The sequence below is a fragment of the Sebastes fasciatus genome, chromosome 9 (genome assembly GCF_043250625.1).
Source record: "Sebastes fasciatus isolate fSebFas1 chromosome 9, fSebFas1.pri, whole genome shotgun sequence".
Classification (NCBI taxonomy): Eukaryota; Metazoa; Chordata; class Actinopteri; order Perciformes; family Sebastidae; genus Sebastes; species Sebastes fasciatus.
Window position 1 is genome coordinate 25822701 of NC_133803.1, and position 14911 is coordinate 25837611.

The 14911-nt window shown below is 42.0% G+C and overlaps 2 long non-coding RNA genes across 2 annotated transcripts in view; one reads left to right on the forward strand and one right to left on the reverse strand.

The window, feature by feature from the left end:
• LOC141774344 (uncharacterized) overlaps positions 1-14911 on the reverse strand; it is a 57152-nt gene that overhangs the window by 35145 nt on the left and 7096 nt on the right. Inside the window, exon 4 of the long non-coding RNA XR_012595305.1 lies at positions 12014-12044. This is a non-coding gene — a long non-coding RNA (uncharacterized LOC141774344). The remainder of the gene's footprint in view (positions 1-12013; positions 12045-14911) is intronic.
• The window catches only part of LOC141774345 (uncharacterized), a 170982-nt gene that overhangs the window by 4955 nt on the left and 151116 nt on the right, over positions 1-14911 (forward strand). The gene's annotated exons all lie outside the window — the stretch shown is intronic.

Below are 14911 nucleotides of genomic sequence, written 5' to 3' on the forward strand. Positions count from 1 at the left end.
TGCAACTCTTAGTTATGTCAAATCCAGCTCCTGTCTTCTGTGACAGTTTATAATTAAACACATACGCCAGAGAGATTGTTGGCTTCTTTGTATCAAAGCTGGCAAACACAAGTATGTTGGCCATGTGTTGAATTTCTGAATATTGTGACATGTTTCACTTTCTTCAACACTTCAACATCCAACACAAGACTTGTGGTTTTTAATATATCTATCTAGGTTAGACTGTAGAAAACAGATTTTTTTCAGATTCACATGATTGTGCAGATGGTTTCAGTTAGTTTACCACCTGTGTATGTTGTCACTAGTGCTGTGGTGCTAAAAGGGACACGTCAAAAATAGAATAGAAGAAGAAGAATACAAGGTGTTTTTTTGCTTGTAATAAATAAAAAAAATCTGCCAATGAAACAAGCAAAAATTCACTTGTTAGGAATTCTTGAAATAAGATGTAATATTTACAGTAGGCCTCTCAAGATAAAAAGAGATCTTGAAATTAGCAGAGAAAACTTATTTTGAGCTATATTTCACTAGTATTAGAAAGTTTTGAGTGGTCAAAAATAATATTTTTCACTTAAGATATACAAGATGTATTGTCTAAAAACGTCCCTTTATCTCACTGAAATTTTACTTGTTAGGTGATTGTGTCTTATATTGAGTGTTATGAGATATTTTGACTAGTAATTAGATAAAATATACTTAGTGAGATTTTGCGTTACCTCACAATCATTCTGCCGGTGGGATTTTGTGTAATTCACTGCGTTGATTGCACCCGTTCTTGGCACACACAAATGCCTATTGTGAAAATAAACACACTAATGTAAGGGGGAGGAAACTGAAAAATAAAATGAAAACCCCTCAGTTAGCTAAGGCAACAAATTGTGCTAGCTAACTAACTAACTAGGTAACAGATAAACAGATTTATCAGTTTGCTGCTCAGATTCGAACGAGCACGAGTGCGCCTGTGCAAGTTTGGAGGATGACCTTTGACTTGCAGCTTCTACTATAGTCATACGTCATATTCCCATCTTAGCAACAAAACTTTGGCAAACAGCGTGGCTAATCAACTTAGTCAGGAAATCACTCAAATAGATATGAAATATCATATAAATGCCAAAATACACTGGAGGGGGGCTTAAAGGATTATGATTCCTTATAAGCTCATCTGGTTCTACGCTACCTAAACAAGAGAGACGCTGCTTTCCTCTTTTTTTCACACCATTTCAGTGTTACAACCAAATTCCAGCCAATTCTAGTTTGCAAAGTGTTTCAAGGTTGAAAGAGCCTGTGAACCAATAATAGTGAACTCTATCAGCACTTGAATCTATCAAAATAAAACAGTTGAATGCAAGAGTTGAATTGGACTCTTGAATCTAAGAAAAGCATGTCCAGGAATTTAGCAATATCTGGCTCACAGCACTCCTAATGGTTTTTAGAGCAGCATAATAACCCACCGTCTGCTTTCGCAAGACCGTTGATATTTTATGGATGTATCCGTTTAGTTATTTCATAGTGCATCTGCACCTGAGTAAAATATAATATCTTAAACAAGCTATTCATGGCAAACTCTGACAGGAAATGACAAGAAACTGGAGACTTAGCAAAGGCCTTCCCATGACTTGCTTGTATCATGAATATTTTTGCAGATATTTGGCCCCGAAAATCTTTGCAGGACATCCAAAATAAATTTAGAGCTGCAGCTGAGTGAAATAGAAACCCAAGAAGGAGTCTGATGATTTATTCACACACACCGCAGACACAACAACTGTTCAGTCGATAAAAAGGTGCACGCACATCTCCACACAGGGTGACCTCACGACCCCGAAAAACACCATTGCCACGTAAATTCCCAGACTGCCGTGACCGCACTCTTAACACACACAGACAGGTGTGTGTAGTGTGGGGGGGGGAGTGTGAGAATCCCTGCTGGTGATGACAATGGTGAGAGATCACTAACACCAAGGGCTTAATGTATAGTTTCCAAGGTCAAGCTTTTTCTCCCACACATCTCGTGTGGTGAATAACCCTCTGTGCGGCGCGGCGGTCCGTCCGCAGGCTCATCCGGATGCCGACGCGATTACCGCGGGGATATTGCGGCTGGATTCCTGAGTGGCCGCTGTGACATTTGAGGATTAGTCATGATGGCTGATAGCATGAGCGCCTGTTAATTTTATTATCAATGGATGGTACTGTCTGTCCTCTTCGCCCACTCATATTTGAGGAATTCTCTCTTCCTGTCTGTCGTTGTGGTTCCTCTCTATTCCTCCCTGATCGTGTAAGGGGCCCGCTTGCTTTTAATTTACCTCCAAAAACTGTAAATCTGACATTCTAGCAAACATCTTGGATTTCACTTTACGCTGTTTGGATCACAAATCTGCTTCTAAATTAACTCTCACTATCCTTCCTATTTGATCCGGTGTGTTTCTCTATAGGTGCAGCAGTAAGTTCAGATACAGTTTGGAGCCCTAATCCTCAGGGGATCACTGTATAGAGATGGGAGGTGATGGACAGTGGGAACTATGTGGACTATGAGATCCCCCTTTAAGCCTCGGTGATTGTGGGATAAGACGAAGGTCTGCTGAGGCGTTTTAGTGGAGTGCGAGGAAGCATGTTAAAACCCCCCAAAAAAAACTCATCTTCTCCGCTTCTCAACATCTGCAGCCACTCACACTTTCCATGTTCTGGCTTGATGAGCCAACAACACATGTCGGGTCTGAGTGAGCACACACGCACACACGTACACAACGAGTCAGGGGCGACGGAGCTGGTGTGTGCGTGTGTCTATGTTTGTGTACATTAGAGGCAGGGGAGAGATGTTCTTGGCCGAGGCACAATCAGGAATCAGACGTCTTTCTTTGCCAAGGACAAGTTTAACTCTATTCTGCTTATTTTTGGCAGCAGTGGCCCGAGTAAATCACAGTGCTGCTTTATTGGCAATTGCTGAGAAGCTACCACGGGCTGCAGCCCAGCTCCTATCCGCTCACTACGTCAACAAGACTCCATGCCGTGCAGGGGTCAGGGGTCACAGGGCTGTACAACTCCGGGCCGGTGGAGGGGCACAGAAAGAGAAGAACAGCAGTTGGAGACTGTTTTTCAAATGTCGGAAGAAAGAAGGAAGAAAGTGAGACAGCTGCCCGTTTTCCTCAATCACAGACTGAAGAGACAGAAGAGGAATGTACAGTAATACTAGACAATGATTTAAGGAGGATCCTGACAGACAGAGTCTCTTTAGGCTTTCATAGCAGCTTTCAGACACTATTGCAACCATCCATTCTCACTCCCAACTCGTCAAAACCCGACGCTTGGTCAGTGCCCCTCGGCGTCCGATACCGACGCACTGAGGCACCTTTTAGCGTCTGTATGAGACGCTTTCAAACTTAACTTACGTAAACTTAACACGTAACTTACAAAACAAAACACAGGTATCTAGCACAGGCCTCTTGGTTGAAAGTACTTTTGTTGCATAAGTAAACCTAAAAACTAAGTAAACCTACATTGGAAGTATATTTTGAAAGAGACTGTATGCAGGTAACGAGGGGAAACTGACACGCCGTCCCTGACAGGTCCAGAACTGACGCTAAGGGGGTACCTAGAGCGCCATAGTTTGAAGTTTAGAGACTCTGACCAAGCTGCGGTATTTGACGAATTGAGAGTGAGAACGTGTGGATTGCAAATGCAACTTAACGGCAACAAGAGGTTAAAATCTCTCTCTTTTGGTAGTAATCTTCTGGCCAAGGGTCACTATTAAAAGAATAGTCTTTAGACAGAACAGGACAGGAACTGAAACAAAAACATATGACTGGTTGACGCTTCACTGCGTCATTGGAGGGCTGAAAAAAGTTGAGACCCGCTCAACTTTATTTGTAGCGTGTTTCGGGCGTCAGTTTGTAGCTTCATGTCACTGGCTTCCACTGAAAATGGCTTGTAGGCTGTTACGGTGTCACTCGTGGTGTGAACACAGCATAAGGCGTTGAGAAACTATAGGCTTTCTTGTTCACAGTTCGGGGTCCTGGCTTGAGGGGTTTAAGGGGTTGTGGGGGGGGCTCTATAAGAGGGATAAAAACCATGTTGGTGTCTCTCCAGTGATTAGAGTATCATTACATGAGGATTAGTCGGAGGATCCAGGAGGTTACACTAAAGACAGCTGTGGTGTGTAGGGTGGTCTGGTGGTCCTGGGAACTAAAGGCCCAACTCAGAGACGTAGAACTTAACAGACAATAACGTCATTTAAAGTGTGAGAAAAGTCTAAATCTGCATCCAGCTCAGAAACAGTGTTTTGTCTGGGGCTAAGACATGTGGTGGGCAGGCAGCAGAGGCCATTTTGGCTCTGAGCTTCCCTCAGTGGAAGAGTCAGTTGTCTGCAATGTCACCACTACGATTCATGCAAAGCTGTAACCAAACCTTCTCTCTGGGGAGCACTGGGCAACCGCTGCCGCAGCGTGTGTCACTGTGTGTTTGTGTGTGTGGTATGTACAAGTGTACGTGTGTGTTTCTGTGTGTGTGTATGATGAGGACCGTGAGAAAGTCTAGTGGGACCCCAGAGGTTCAGACTTATAGACCAGAGGGGTAAAACTCACAGCGGGCCAGACTTCACTCCCCTTTATAACACTCAAATAGAGAAGTTACACTGACCAGACCAGCGAGTGTGTAGTAAGTTGTGCTCACGTTGTTCTGTGTTGTAAATGCCAAAGCAATTTTTCATATGTAAGAAACACGCCACCTATGAAAACAACTTGAACGTGGTGTTTTTCAGATTCTATTTTTTTTTTTTCTCTTAAAGAGTTAAAGGAATACTTCACCCACAAAATGACCATAAATTACTCACCCAATTCTTTAAGAAAACTTTGTTTTTATAACAAAATTGAGAAAAATCATGATGAAGTGAAGTAAATGGGGGCCCCGTTTAACAACACATGCATGCAAGGTTTTAGCGAAGATGCATGTGTTTGGGAAGTAGTGAGCATACGACTGGATAATTGAGACTTTTTATACTGCACGAGTTGTGTGAGAGTTTGTGAACAGATGTTTGGATATAGTTTCGCTGTTAAACACGGGCCACATTTACCCCAGTTCATCAAGACTTTAACCAGTTTTTTGTTTATTCGTTCACAGCGGGGCACGTCAGAAAAATAGGGCTGTCAAAGTTAACCCGATAATAATGAATTTGCAAAACTTTTGTAATGCATTAACGCAACTTGTGATTTTTAAGGTTGTAGCGGGCTCAGTTTTAAAGCTAGAGTGAATATACTGGCATCATATGAAACTAAAGAACATACGAAATCCATTGGTACCAAACATATCATACTAGCTTGTCAGGAAGGATGATAAATAACGCTCCAAACTTAGGCAAAAATTTGGAGAGGAAAAACTGTTATGGCCATTTTTAAAGGGGTCCCTTGACCTCAGACCTCTAGATATGTGAATGAAAATGGGTTCTATGGGTACCAACGAGTCTCCCCTTTACATACTTGCCCACTTAAAGATAATCACATGCAGTTTGGGGCAAGTCATAGTCAAGTCAGCACACTGACACACTGACAGCTGTTGTTGCCTGTTGGGCTGCAGTTTGCCATGTTATGATTTGAGCATATTCTTTATGCTAAATGCAGTACCTGTGAGGGTTTCTGGACAATATTTGTCATTGTTTTGTGTTGTAAATTAATTTCCAATAATAAATATATACATACATTTGCATAAAGCAGCATATTTGCCCGCTCCCATGTTGATAAGAGTATCAAATCACTGTTTAATGCATTCTTTACACTTTTGCTCTTGTTTTTTGGTTTTCGAAAGGATAATAAAAAACATTATGTACCAAGTATTGCTCCTCTTATAGCTCCATGCACATTGCTTGAACATGTGGAGTGATCCAGAGCTTGACAGGCGTGCCATGCCTAGTTGGTTGATCACTTTTCAGGTGAGGGATTTAACAAACGGTCAGTTATAAGTTTTACAGAAGCAGTTTCTGCAGAGTCGATATTGAACAGGTGTTGCTTTTGTTTTGCAGCTAGTCACCAAACTCTTAACCCTGGCATGAAGACACTACTATAGGCCATTTGAATAGATCCATGTCCTCAAATGCAACTTGAACAGTACAGAACTTCAGGTCTTGAAATCATAACAATAACATACACAAACACACACACACATACACACACATGCACACATCAGATGGTAAGACTGATACACTGCTGATTGAGAGGAAGGATGAATAACAGCCTTGTGTTTGACGTCACTGTGTCGGCCTTGAAAGGGGCCAAATAGGCCTCCATTCATAATCACTAATCATAGACCCGTCGCTTGGCAACGGCAACAAAAACACAACTGTTGCGGAACAAATTAGTCGATGTGATTCAGTGAAAATTCATAAAAGAAGACATGAAGCTCTGGATGGCGAAGGTTTGAGTCATGAGTGTCGTCATGCTGCCCTGAAGAGCTTTAATATAATGCGCGTACACAGAAGTAGTCACATTAGAATACATAATGAATTATACAGACACTTTAACATGCGTGAATATGTATTCACCAACCGTAATGTATACACATCCTGTCTCCCTCTCACACACACACATCTCTGTATACTATGGAGTGCCTTTACAGCTCCATGTGGATGAAATCCCTTTATTAGTGGCCAGTAGCCCGCTGGCTGGCTTTAAACCTGGCAGCGTCTGCCCGGGCCCCAGAGAGAACGGCGAGCCATCTATAAATGTGATGATTGTTGCCCTGCGTTTTCCCCTGCGCTGTGTAAAAACCAGCCAATGACCTCCCTACCTCCCAGCCTGGCACCAGTCTCAGCATCCCACTGGCCCCAGAACGGCTCCCGCAACAGAGCCGCGAGCTCAAGTCGCCTGCACTTAACGGTAATCTCAGCGACGTTATTGGGAATTCAATAAAAATAACAGCCGCCGAATCTTTCACCCAAATTATAGGGTTGAGTGTGGGGCAGCTTGAGGGGTGGGAGGGTTGGAGGGTTATGGGTCTTGAGGAGTAAAAACAAGGGGTGGGAGCATGGGGGGATGTACACGCTGAACCCTGAGTTATGGCCACAAACTGACCGCTAATGGACTAAACTCACACTCCTCTATGATTTGTGAGGGGGTGAGGGGTCGTTCCACAATTCTCTGTCCCCGCTCCGAATCCAAGAACCTTGCAACACAACCATTTATTTTCTCCATCCTTCAGTAACTTCCTCTATCCACTAACACGGCGGTTTTCAATCTGGGGTTCATGATCCCCAAAGGAGTCACAAGATGATTCATGGAGTGTGAAAACATGGATCTTTAATTCAACAGCTACGCAGCTGTGTGACTTTTTCCATGGGAAATTAGTGTTTGCAGCCTTCAGCCTTCTAAAAGTAATCAAATTAAATAGCGTCAGAAAAAAGGGAATATCAAATTTGGTGTTGTAAAGTCACACATGTAAGTTCACTCCCACAAGAAGAGGCTGTGAGTGGGGTGCAGCTGACGTAATTGTTTGATTTGGACCGATGTTGGAAACATATCTGAATCTGATTTAGGTCACATTTTAATAGCTTTGTTCATCATTTCTGGCAGTAAATGAAAACACTGTATTCACAAAGTAATTGCTGAGATCTGGGAACAAGCAAGTCCAACTACAGAGGAGGAAACGTGCAGTTCAGTGATCACACGGGTTGTGAAGAAGCCAACAGTTGAGCCGCGTGATCTAAACATCTTTATTTCAGGATAAAACTGAAAGTGAGTGCGCCTGAAGTATTGCTGATAATCCCTCATTGCACAGGAAAGCTGTGTGCGTAGCATTAAAGCATTAAAGCTACTACAAGGAACTTTAATTGTGTCTTGATTTTTGCGGTCCCTGTGGACAAAAGCAGTAATGTTTCCGAGCACCAGAGTCCCTTTAGAAAACCTCTCATTTCACTGCAGCGGTGTCTGACAGTCTGCCCCGTGCAGTCCTGGTTCTGGTTCTCCTCTGCCTCTCTTCCCTCCAGCAAGCCTACAGCAATACGGCCTGGGCCCCCAGCAGCGTCGTGTTGGCTCCCTGCGGGGACCGGTGAAGCAGTGAGGTGAGGCTCTGCTCCTAGCCGGAGCTCGAAGGCAGCAGCGAAGCCGGATCTGGGTCTGTCCGCGGTGGACTGGTCGCTGCCAGAGGCCCCGCTGTAGTCTCAGCTGAAGGAGTTTTTGGTGAACCTGCATGATTACATCTGATTTTGCGCGGATATCGAACCTGGTTGCACCGATGACGAGCATTAAGAATAACTATATAGAAATAGCCAAACTTCTCGCTGATGGTCTTGTTTACTTATGTACGTCTAATAGAAGCATCAGTATTCAATTGAGACTGTTTCATAACCAGTTACAAGTTCCTCACAGTAACCTTAAGTACAGTAGGTAAAAGTTGATGCAGAGAGTCTTTAAACTATGATGGATATTTACAATGACAGCAACGTGAGTAATCATTTTACCATTTGCCTTAATTTCCCCCTCAAAATACTGTATGTTTGTCTAACCCGGGAGTTACATGTATGATTGTCTGACAACTTGCATTTCTTGCCCCATCTAACTTCTTTTTAGCGACGTCACCATGTTCCCAGATCTCAGCAATTAACTTGGTTGGTGCAGTGTTGTTGGAAAGGTGGCCAAAACTATGAAAATAAGACCCAGAACGATCCTTTAAAGTTTCTCAGGGTTGAAAGTTTAGTGTCATTTTATGGTGTAAATGTTTTTTTAAAAGGGGCTTTCCACCCTGAACATAATAATCTGAAGGATATTAGTATAAAACCGCTTTGCTTTTCAGGGATGAGCATTAACGAGGCTGTGACCGACTCAACTAGCCTCTAGCTCACCCGTCGGTCTCATCCAAAGGTCCGGCAATGTGGGACTCCCAGCGGGAGACCCCAGGGAGGGTGTTTAATGGCTGGGTGGAGGCCTTGAACACAAGACTCTCCAGAATAAAAATTACAACAGCTCAATTGGGAGACATAACTTCAGATGTAATGATCCCTGCGAGGAGCCCGGGTAGTCGGGGCAGCCAGTGGTCATAAGATACAACTTCATTAGGAAAGGAGATGATCGTATTATGTGTTTGAACTATAAGAACTAAAGGAAAAACATGAATTTGCAAGACTTGTGTGTGTGCATTACTACTCCACTGCTCAGTCCATGCAACAGTTTGCTCAGTGACGCCATCTCTCCTCCCTCCCCCCCGTTTGACAAGAAGCCAACGACTCAAAGCAGCCAGCTGTTTCTTATTTTTCTTCTGCACCCCCCCGAATCCTCCACCCATCCCCTCCTTCAGTCTCTCCTCCATCAGCACTCCCTCCATCCAAACATCCAGCCCAACTCCCCTCCACATGGGAGCCACAGAGCCTACCTGATACCCACATCTCACACTCACACACACACATGCACACACAGGAAGGGTGGAGGAACTCACAACACATATGATTGGTCTTTACCCGTATTGGAGGTGATTTCATTGGCTCGTGCCCTGCACATACAATACCACTCCTCCAAAAATATGTAATTCTTCCCAAACGATATATTCTGTGTTTGCAGTTTTAAAGATGTGTGGTTTCCCGTGTTCACAATCTCACATAGAAGCCGTTTTTACTGGATATAACACTCTCCAAGGTGTCAGCCTCTACAGTGATGGCGTTGTGAGGGTCTAAACACACATAAAATGTCCAATTAGGTCCTGACATGAAAAACAGTACTTAGTGCTGTTTTCCTGCAGTTTATTGAGTAAACAGCGCAAGTAAACGAGCATCAGACAGCAGCAGTAAAAGGCACACACATAACTGACAGTAGCTCTCTCTCACTTTCCCTCCGTCTGGCTTCATATCACTCACTAACTCGCTCTCTGGGCCTTAAATAGCATCCCTTTATATCTAAATATTTTTCTTTTTTTCTCACAGAGGAGCTGATGGAATGATTCCTGAAATTTAAGCCTGTCAAAATAAGTCTACGGACACAAATATTGTTTCAAAACGGGGCTCCTTCATCTCAACTAAATATCACACACTTTTTTTGTTTTTGCATGCTATTTTTTCTAACTTCATTCATGCATACATGTGCTCTCTCTCCGTCACAAATGTAACCACAAAAAGCATCTTTGTTCTGGCCCTATCTGGAGAGGGCGAAAGATAAACAAGCATTCTTTTGGGGGAGATGAAAGAGAGCGGGAGTGATTGTGAGGGAGGAGGAGAAGCTAGGGAGGGAGGTGATGATAAGATCTGACCCTAATTATGTGGGTGAGATAGAGCGCCATATTGGAAGAGGGAGGGCGAGGGCTTCTCCTACAGACACCAATGTCCTGCTATGCGATCAGATAGCAGGACGCTACAGCAGTAAGTCAGGACACGGGCATCACAGAAATTCCCTCAAAATCTAAAACATGCTACAAGAAGCCATGTGGTTTCTTTAACAGCCTTTTAAGCAAACAGCTGGGTTTATATCAGGCCAAATATTTTGTTAAAGGAATGGCTTGATATTTTGGGAAATATGCTAATTCGCTTTCTTGCCGGGAGTTAGATGGGTTTATTACGCGGCTTTGTTGAATACTCGATTCTGATTGGTCAATCACGCCATTCTGTTATATAGAAATAACAGACCGTTGCTATGGACCCAGTTCTGATGTCGGACTCTGGAGGACCATTTCTTTTTTTTTTGTCAAATTATTGATTTCTTAAGTAAGTAGCCGTGCAATAAGCAGGATAATGTACAGCTAGTGGGTCATTGTTGTAAAATAAGGCATCGCCCTGGAGGGGTTTATTTCACAACAATGACCGGCTCGCTGTACATTACCCTAACATACTGATAGCATACCACTTGCATATCTGTATGCTAAATATAAAGCTGCAGCCTGCAGACGATTAGCTTAGCATAAAGACTGTAAATAGGAGGAAACAGCTAGCCTGGCTCTGTCCAAAGGTTAAAAAAAAAATATGCCTACCAGCACCTCTGTCTAGTTTGTTTAATCTGTACAAAACCTGAAGCCTAAATACAACAAGTTTTGTTGTGTTGACAGCTAACATGTCAACACAGGATTAATGGGCTAGTTTTTTTACCCCTGCTTTCAGTCTTTATGCTAAGCTAAAGCAAAATGTCAAACTAGTCCTTTAATAATCAGACTGAATTTGGCATGACAGGTATAATCCCTGCAAAACTGAAGCAGAAAAAAAAAAAAAAAAAAAAAAAACATTCAATAACGTATAAAACCAAACCGTGGGCTTGTTTAACCGTTGCACCACTATTAAACACAGGCCTGCTAATTATTTGACGAGGTGCCAGAGACATAGAAGAGGAAATTATCTGAACATAGATCTACTTCACCATTAAGTAGCCTGCCTTATTTCCTGTATAAAATCAGTGTTATGGCTTCATATCTATCAATCAGTCTATATATTTATATATTTCGGAGTTCAAACACATTGGAAAGGATTATGTTTTTCTTCTCCTTAATGTGTAAAACAAACCAAACTGAAACCGTGACCCAAAAACTGCAACACAAACCAAACCGTTGGCTTGTTAAACCGTTGCACCACTATAGTGTAACATTTAATTTTAACATAATATATTAGGTTTCAGCGAAGAGATTAAAGACACAAGCTAGTTTCTAATTGAATAATGTCACATTTATAGATACTCTTCCCCACAAAAAGAACTTCATTGTTCCTTTCGGATCGTCTAGAACACAGCTGGTCAGCAGGTGACGCAACTCTCTTGGTGGAAACTTGGCAAAATGCGATAATCCAAGTGTTGATAGATGAAATGCTCAAACTACATAGTATAAACAAAAGATGTAATGGTTGAACAAAGCGAGAACATGGGATTGTTTATCTTTGCGTGTCAGAAAGTTTTTATTCTGAGTTATAAATGTTGGTGAAGTCTCATTTTAAAATAACTGCAGGCCATCAAGTCTGCTGTTATGATTGTTAGTTCATAAAGACTTTTTTTTTTTTTTAAATGTTCATAAGTTGTTAAGTGAATTTTGGTCCAGGTGCTCTGCAGCCCTTTTCCAGAAGATAAGTAGCTGAACTTACGTTGGATGAGTCTTCCTGATGACCTCAACATCTAGAAAAGACAAATCAAGTGTTATGTTTGAGAAGGATAAACAGCAGCTAAATGATTTTTTTTCCAACCTTCAAACCCCAAAGCTGCTCTAAAGGCTATTAATGGCTTTTATCTAATCTATGAAACATTGGTCAATTATTAACCATTATTTAAGACATTAGTTACAATTTATGAACCCTTTATAAAGGGCGTCTTATTAGAAAGTGGTTGAGTACATTGCTCACTAGTCTGTCACTTGGTGCTGGACAGGTTATACCTTTTTTTTAAAACAGCTGGCTGCTGCTGGAAATGAAGCAATGAACTAAAAGAGTGAAGTTGTGAGCCCTAAACTGCAACAATTTTGGTGGGACGACTCATAAAACATCAGCAGACATTTGGTATCTTCCATTTCTGCCTCCAGTCTGGTCTTCAGCAAATGAACCACATGTTCAATATTAAAATGAGATCAAATGCTGATGATATTCCATTGCTTGAGCATAAATGTCTGTCTGCATTGACTTAAAAATTTGGCGGTATTACATATTGAAAGAGCTATGAGTTATTGTTTAATTTCACATCAAATATGTTGGGAATCTAAAACAAAGAGATAATGTGTCACCGTCCTCCCACTTGCAGACTGCACTTCACAAAGGATTTTATAACTGCATTAGAGATGTCATTTTAATTCACTGACCTTAAACTAATGGTTCACATTGTTAAAAGCGATGGATCAGCTCAGTGCTCATCAGTATCAGTATCACGTCTTAATGTGTAACACTTGGTTCTGGAAAGGGGAAAAAAAACTGTGGTACGGTTGCTATTACCATGCCACAACCCGAGGCCTCATAAATCACACAAGGGTCAATCCCTTACTATAAAACACTCCAAGGCACACTGTAAAATGCAGTTATTAACAGGGGAGGGAGGGAAGGAAGGGTGTGTGTGTATGTGTGTGCGTGTGTGTGTGTGTTAGGGTGGGGGGGGGGAGGGTTGAATGGAAGAGACATAGCGGATGGTGATAAGATTGAAATAACTCAGCAGTGTGTTTACTTTAAGAGTCAGTGGTGCTGGTTGTAGTCCAGACCAGCTGAGAGTTGTCTGCAAAATGAGGGATCAAGGAGGAACAGTGTGTGTGTGTGTGTGTGTCTATCTTTATTCCCTATACTCTAAGTATCGTACAAAAGGTCAATGGGCTAAAGAAGCGAGTAGCTTGCATCATATACAATAAAAGCAGGAATGCTTTCAATCTGGCTGGATCTTTCTCTATGTCTGTCTCTTTCCATCTTGGTTCTCGTTCTTTCCACCTCTCTCTCTCTCTCTCTCTCTCTCTGTCTCTCTCTCTCTCGCTCTCTGTAGGGATTTAACGTGGATCAGTGTGTCCTGTTGCAGCCAATCACAGCCGTCCTGAAGTCTTTTGTGCAAAGCGCGAGTGTGTTTTTTGAGTTATGTGTACTCAGTGGACCGCAAAATCTAAACACATGCATGCACGCAAGCACACACACACACACACACACACACACACACACACACACACACACACATCATTTTCCTGGTGTGCATCAGATTTTCAGCGTTCAATTAAAAAAGAGCCACCGTTTCTTCTTTTCAAACTTGTGTACAAGATATTTTTAAACTTGTACAAATGATTATTGTACATATTATAGTCCATATCAATTTGATCATCTGTTTATCTCATTTATGGCAAATAGTTTTACTTATTTAAGATTTGTTTCTGAGAAATCAGGGTTTTTTTTCATCAATTTAGCATGCCTGATGGCTTGTACTACAATACCCATGAGCCTCAGGTGCCATTGCTATACATCAGACCGGCACATACATTGTTTATCCAGACTTCTATACATATTTTATTGAATCATGTTAGGCTAAGTGTTGTCTGTAGATAACCAACCTGTTAATAGCCAACTGGTTGACCTATAGGCTGAGATTTGGTTGGAGACGACTGATGCTGCTATAACATTAATGTATGACTGTATTACTGCGGCAGCCTCACACTAAAGCTAACGTTAGCTAGCCAGGCTAGTCACTGTCACCAGCATCATTTAGCGATTTACCACACTGACAATTTATATTAACATATCGTATGTGCCTTAAATCTCAGTGTGAAAGCCTCGGTTAACCAGCTACACAACAGTTTTTCATCATTTTCCAGTTTAACGTGACAGTGAGTTTCTTTTCCCCAAAAGGGAGCACAGCCTCCACGATGGCGAGATGCTGGTCTGGTCTTCCTTGGAGCCATAAAGCTCCTTTATTATATCTTTTTTAGAACATGGCAGGGGAACAAATCAAAGATCAGCGTTTTGGGATTTATTGTTGCAACCAACTACACAACAACTCTTCGGCATAGAGTTATTACTATTACCGGTTTGTTTAAAGTAGAAGTTTGGAGTTGTTACCGTCTACGCGGGACGTGGGATTGTTTGGTGTGGGTGATGAGAGCCTACTTTGGATGACATATTGCCGGCCTGATGTATGGAGAAGAAGCCAGTCACATGTCTACAGTCCCACTTTACACAACTCTACAGGGAAGGCCTCTATGCGAGTTTACTCCTTTGGAAAAACACAAAATACCTTAAATTTGAGTGACCTACTGTCATGAAAATTTTGCACATTTCTTTACATGTTATCATATTTAGTGACAACTACATGTCTCCCATGTGTTCAGTGGGAAAAGCCAGAAATGTTGGAGGAAGCAGAAGGATCAATTTGTTTTCCCAGAACTGTGTGGTGGAAAAACTAATTTGAATTTAAAATGTCACGGCACTGCGGCCCACAATGAATGAGCTAAAACATGCTCATTGACACATCGTGGTGTTCCTTTACATGTGGAACAAACAAAACTAAACCGCAGATCATTTTGGGTTCCAACC